The following is a 7050-nucleotide window of genomic DNA, read 5'->3' on the forward strand; positions in this document are numbered from 1 at the left end:
TCTGGGCCAGCTGGCTGACTCAGAGATGAGATTATTCCATGACATGGTTTTCATTCTAGTCCAAAGGGTAAAAAATGTAAAACTTTGCTGCCACCTGCTGTTTCCTTAGGAATAAATTCTTGAAATGATTCTAGGATGGTTACGTGATGGTTTATTTTAGCAAAATGCCTTGAGGAATTTGGGGGATTTCAGAATATTTGTTTGTATAGTTGGGTACCAGCTGGTCTGTCATTTCCTAGGATGTATTGTTGGGCCACATGGCTGGCTTCCTTCTTTTAGGCCATTAAGTTCTGTCTGCCTCGTCCCTTGGTATAAGCACAGGAGGGAAGGGCAGACTCCCTGACCCCAGATAACCTTCCAAGAGAGCCTACACAGGGCTCTGGCCAATGAGATTTAGATTTGGAAGCCATTTCCTCATGAGCCAATGACGTCATGGAAGCCATAACCAAAGGCTAATTTCTCAAGCACAAACTATTCTCCTCTGGGTGTGTCACTGGGTAGTGTTGCTTGGAAGTGTCCCACGGAAGTGCTCTTCTCAGTGGGGGTGGCTGTAGACCTTGAGATGAGGTTCATTTGTGATGTCTCCAAATGTTTTATCATTGTCTTTCTTAAGGAAACTGAGGCAGATTAAGAAAGAGTGGTCCCCAGGAAAATGAAGCCTAGCCCAATTTGAATCACTCTCAGGTAACAAGTCTTGAGCTCAAGTTACATGATGAGAGGAAGGAGGGAAATGGTATCTCCTTGAAGTACAGGTAAAGAGCGTGGGAAGAGTTAATAGTCACAAGCTTAGATGGGCCTGATAAGGGCCCTTAGTCATTTTATTAGAGGCATCAAGAGGACAGAGGCCTCCTAGTCTTGACTATATCAGTAGCTTGTTGCTTCTCCAAGTCAGAAAGTGGGATTTTCCTCTTTGCAGTCTCCGGGAAGATCCATTTGTATGTAAACGAGTTCCTTTCAATTGTCTTTTGAGAATTCTTTCAAGCAAGACCTTTTTATTGGCAGAGATTAATGACTCTATTAAGTGTGTTTTCATATAATTCTAAGTGCCTATTCTTCCTCTTTTTTAAAAAACTGTAAGATCTGGGACTTTGTAGATGGACACAGAATGAAGCTTTAAGGAAATGACCCTTAACCTTTCTCTTATCAAACAGAAAATGCATCTGAGTGGTACTGATAAGCAGTGAAGGCATATGATGTCTGGCATGATATTTGGCATGCAGTAGCAAGTTTGTTAAATGAATGATCAAACTCATCACCGGTAGGTCTGTGAGTCCTTTTGGGGAGGGGTGAGGATAGAAAGGAGCAGAAGGAAGAGTCTCAGAGTTAATAAGGTGCCAAGTCTGTGGATACAGAGAATCATAGGAGCTAGAATGCTATGGTAGGACCAAAACTAATACTATATAAGCTTCAAAATTTGTATATATTACTTGTAAATTAAATACAACTCTTGGAAAAAAAATCAAACAACAAGAAGGTTATAATGTACAAAATTCTTCCTTCCATGTCTCATTTCCTAAACACTACCATTGTTAATGTCTTGGACAAGTTTGACTGTGTTTATGCTTCATGTATTTTCTTGTTTATGTCCCCGTTGTTCTCTCTTAGAATTTTGTAAGGGCTTTGGAAAAGTTCCAGCTTGTTCCAGTTGTGTAAAGAAGAGTTCAGGGAAGGGGTTTGTATACTACTAAAGAAACATCAGTTTCTCCCCAGGGGGGCTAATGTGATGATGGCAATGGGATGCAAAGTGGGAGACTCGAAGCAGGAAGAAAAACTCAAGAGGACTGGTTTGGGGTAGTGGTTTCAGCTTCCTCTCCCCTCCTGGAGAGTCTCGCTTTATTTTTTAGGTTTTCTTTCTTTTCCTTCCCCCAGCTTTACTGAGGTATGATAGACAAATAAAATTGCATATATTTGAAGTGTTCAACATGACGGTTTGATATATGTATACATTGTGAAATGATTATCACAACTAAGCTAATTAACACATTCATCACCTCACACAGTTACCTTTTGTGTGTATGCATGGTGAGAACTCTTAAGATTTACCCTCTTAGCAAATTTTGAGTATACAATACAGTATTATTAACTATAGTCACGATGCTGTACATTACATCCCCAGAACTCATTCATCTCATAACTGAAAGTTCGTGCCCTTTGACCCACATCTACCATTTTCCCCTCCCCCCAGCCCCTGGCCACCACCATTCTACTCTCTGTTTCTATGAGTTCAAATATTTTTTTTTTTTAGAGTCCACATATGAGTGAGATCATACAGTATTACACAGTATTTGTCTTCTGGAGATTCTCTTGATAGTGCTTAGGCCTTGAAGGTTCTGGATTTTTTTTTCAGGAAGGGAAGCAACTTCTCAGGAGAATAATGAAGTTGATGCTTACCCGTGTGCTTGACTTGAGTAGCGTAGGAGCTCCCCATCCCGTGCCTCTGTTGATCTCTTGCTCCCCCTAGAAACCCTGTCCCAGCCCAAATGTCAAAGCTCGAGGCCTCAACCTGGTTCTGCACTCTGGCGTGGGAAAGAGAGTGTAGTAATTGTCAAGAGCACTCAAGATGACCATAGGTAGGGCAGGTGACTGGTAAACACTGCCCCTCACAAGACTATCAGAGCTCTGTCCTGACTAATGTTATTTTGCAAGTGTATTTATGAGGCACCCTGGTGACTGACTAGATGAACAAGATCATCACTATTTCTGCAAACCTGTCCTCTGATGAACACACACTCCTGCTGGATGGAGTCAGGACATGTTGGTTGAGTGTTTTAGATACCAGTTCTTGCCCCTCCTGTTGTGCTTGGTAACTAGGATGCTGTCAAGAAAATACAGCAGGGCTTCTATGAGCTTAGAAAGAGCATTTCAAAATATTACTTTAGCCTTTTGTCCTTTCAGTCTGTTTTTCCTAGAACAAATGTAATCTTAGTCGCTACAAATTCTGTTTAAAATAGCTCTTCTGGTGAGTCACCTAAAGTTAAGCTGTAGATATAGCATTGTTTTGGCCCTGTCAAGCTTGAAATGTTAGCCAAGTTCTAGTAACTACTCAGTGGAGGGAGCTGGTGGTATGCTCGCACATGTGTTTTGGGGTAGATCCTAAAATGTCCAGAGAAAAAGATATGCCTTAGATGAGCACGTCAGTATTACGCATCTCAGAAAGGGCTGTAAGAGCTTCAGAAGCATAATGAATGGTCTCTGCAGGCTCAGACACTCCTCACAGCCCAAGACATGTGAAGGTTCTGCCCGTTGCACACCAGCCCCCACCCCAACAAGTGGACAGAAACTTGGGGAAATTTCCAAGAGGCCATCCAGAGGGGTCAGAGGACCTTGCAGATGCTCTAAGGAAGAAATTAAAGCTTTAAACAGAACGTCATGCCATGACTTTAAAGGTCATTTTCTAGTTCACACTTACATCAGACTCTAAATATTGTCAGAAAGCAGATGACTTTGCCAGGACCATGAACAGTAAAATCACTCAAAACAGACCACAGAAATCTTCAAGGCCAGTGCAGCCGTGGCAGGCCACAATGGTCAAACCTGATGCTGCCCTGTGAGAGACCTCAATAGGAATGAGCAACAGCAGCTGCTTAAAGGAAAATTTATAGTACTCACTGACCCTCAAAACTTTCAAAAGCCTTTCAAGCCACATGAGTGCATGCAACCTTGTTTCTCTTTCTTCCACCAAATGGAAGTGAAGTGTGAAGGAGAGACTCGCATTCCTTAAACGAAGTCCCTTGTCAGAGACCAGCTGTACTAGCACCTTGGAATGCTCTGCCCTTCTCCCTTCCCATGGCATAGCTTGGTGCCCAGTTAGCACTGAGCAGTAGCTATCAGCTTTACCCTCCTGCTGGCCCCACCCTCTGCTGGCCAAAGCCAGGTCACCTCCTGCCAGGCAGCTGCTGGGTGAAAGTCCAAAAGAATTTTCCTGAATAAACAAGTCAAAGAAAGGCAGTTCCCAGCAGTGGATGAGGCTGTGCTCCAGAAGTCTATTTGCAAATCTGTCCTTTGGAACTTGGAAGACATTCCCCAGGAGAAGCAATGTTATGCATTGTGGCAAGGTTCCCAGGCTAGCCCATAGCACTGATTTAACACAGAATGGACTTGGAAAGCAGTGCCCTAGAACTAGCCATCAGGGGTAATGAATTTGTAGTCTCTTCTCTTCAGTTTATAGACATTTTCTCACTAGGCGTGGTACCAGCTGAGGTGGGAATCCAAAGCTGCCTCAGACTTGTGGGGTAGGTTGATTCAGTGGCCGCTGGGTGCCTACACAGTGGTGAGATCTTCCCCGTCTCATGAAACCCCTGGTCCCCTTTCCCACCTATGTGCTTTAGGCTAAGGGTGAAGGGATGACTATCCCAGCTTTTCTTTAGTTTGATTCCTCAAGGTATCCTAGTGTTGGGCCAGATAAGCCTGGGTGAGAATCCTGGCTCTACCACTTACACAGTTGCACAGCCTTTCTGAGCTTCAGCTGTTCCTCAGCAAAACTCGGGTAATGTATACCTAAGAGAGCCCTAGGTTTGCCTCCCTAACATCTGTTCTCCTTCTCTTGGTAACTACCATGACTTTTTTTAGAGTACTCACATCTCTCCCCAACAGATCTTTCCATTCCTGAAGGCTCAGGCCTAGTGCAATTCCATTTCCAGGCCATTATTGTAGACCTCATGGTGGGTACTGGCCTAATTCAGGCCAATGAGCTTGTAGAAGTTTACTGGTTACTTCCAGAAACAAAAAAATTCCCTCTCTCCTCCTACATAAGAATGGGGTGTGTATGTGGTCCCAGTAGCAATGGAAAGCCACTCTGAGACTGCAACAGAGGCCAGCCCTAGATGGCAGCTCTCACTGCAGGTGGTAGAGCAGAAAGATGGAAAACACTGGACTCTTTGAAGAAGTTCCTGAATTCCTAAATCAATCCATTCTGAAGCCTGTTCTACTTCTGTTGTTTCAAGTATGTGAACCAATAATCTGCTTCACTTTGTGCTCTTTTGAGTTGAGCTTTCTATGCTTGCAATGGAAGGTGTGTTAATTGATAGTTCACACACCGGACTTACCATTGGTATTAAATGAGATAAAGCATTCACAGAATTTAGCACAGTGCCTGACTTATAGGTATGACCCCCACCCTTCCAGCCCAAGGGCATTAGTGGGATAGATCACAGTTTCTCAGGCGTTTGTTGGGGAGATGGTAGAAGTGGGTCTGGCTCAGTAGATCTCAACTAGACCTTAGCCTGTTTTGGGGCTTGGGCATCTTGCCTGGACTAGGAGGTGACCCTGCTGGACTGGTTCTAGTCTTAGGGTCAATCCCTTTGAAGGGAGTGGGCCTTGTAAGCCTGGGTTTCTGCTAGCCCCTGGGCAGGTATATACATTAAAGAGGGTTGGGGGACAAAGAGGGAAGAAAGGAGAAACCGTGATTTCCTGGAGCAATAACAAAAGGACCCATTTTTGGGATCAGAGTTAATCTCTTCCCTTCTTTCTTTCCTCCTCTCTTACTTACACTTTTTTGCACTCCCAATTCTCATCAGGCCTGGAGAAGAAGGGGAAGTCAGAGATGGGATGGATCTCTGGTAAGGGAGGGGAGGTATTTGCTGGAGAGGGAAAGGACAACTTTTACTATCTCAGTATGAAGACTTTTTTGCATTTAAGAGTAGCAGGGATCTCAGTTTTCAGACTAAACAGTGGATTTAGACTCCTATAGGAGGTTGGCAAGGCTGGTCTCTTGGAGTCTGTGCATGAAGGATAAGAATCTAGGCAGGGCAGCCTGCTTCAAGCACAAAGGGTTGTGTTGTGACTGTGGTAGGAGGGAGGAGTATTTTGGAGTACATGTAGTGGCTGTAAGTCAGATTTCTGGTCATTTCATCACCTCCAGATTTAGGCCTGAGTCCCTAGGGAGAGGAGACTGCAATAAAAGAATAAGCTAACACAAAGCTGGCGTGACTGAAGTCTGTGTAAGGAACCTGGCTCACGTCATGTTACTGCTTTGCAATCTTGCTACATAAGAAGGGTAGAGCTCATCTATCCCATTTTAGCACGCTGCTTTTGGAGTATGCTAGAACACAAGATGGAGAAGGAGTGTAAGAAAACATTTCTTCACAAAAATAGGTTAAGGGCGCCATGTTCCAACAGGGAAATTAATGCCTAGAAGTGAAAATAGAACTCTAGTGTGACCCAAGTAGAACAGGATTGAACTGCCAACCTCTTATCTGGACACTAGATTTATGACTGTAGTCAAGAATTGCTCTAGCCTTTGTTTTTATCAGTCACATTCCATTAGTGCCTCATAATGAATCTGTGGTCAATAAAAAACCCACTTGTTTTTTACATGAACTGCTGCCAAGCCAGGAATCCCTGTGAATTTGTACTGTTGATTTTTTGAAACTAAATACAGAACTTAACAATGGTCCTTGTTGAATTTTGTGCTGTTCAGGTGATTTTGTATCTTGCTTCTTTCACCTATTAGCTATTACTCTAAACTTTGTGCTTATCTTCTTCGTCTTCATTCAAGTCATATATAAAAATGTTGCCTAGGGCAGGGTATAAGAAGAGTGCCTGTGACTCTGCATGGGGAACTTCCTGCTGATGGACACCCAGTTATTTATCAACTTTCTGCGCATATGGCTGTTCAGTCAGCTGCAAAGCCGCGTCACAATGCTTTTATACCACTCGCCTTCCTGACCTTATCCTCACTGGATCCTGAGATGCTTTGTCCAACGCTTTAGTGAAATCAAGTTACACTGTCTTTTATAGTCCTCACCTTCCCGACCTCATCCATCACTGGATCCTGGGACGCTTTGTCCAACGCTTTACTGAAATCAGGTTATACTGCCTCTGGCATTTTGACCCCTAGCAGCCTGGCACTTACCCAATGCCTTGCACGTGGTAGGCTCTCCATAAATGTTTGCTGAATTAAACTGAAATCCCTGAGTCATCAGCTTAATAACCGCATATTTAAAAAAAGGGAAATGAGGCATGATTAACTGGTGAGACGTGATTAATTGGCTTCCTAGTGCTCTTTATATTACTTTTCATTGTTTTAAATCAAAATATTAAAATGTCACA

Source organism: Diceros bicornis, chromosome 7 (genome assembly GCF_020826845.1).
Source record: "Diceros bicornis minor isolate mBicDic1 chromosome 7, mDicBic1.mat.cur, whole genome shotgun sequence".
NCBI classification, from domain to species: Eukaryota; Metazoa; Chordata; class Mammalia; order Perissodactyla; family Rhinocerotidae; genus Diceros; species Diceros bicornis.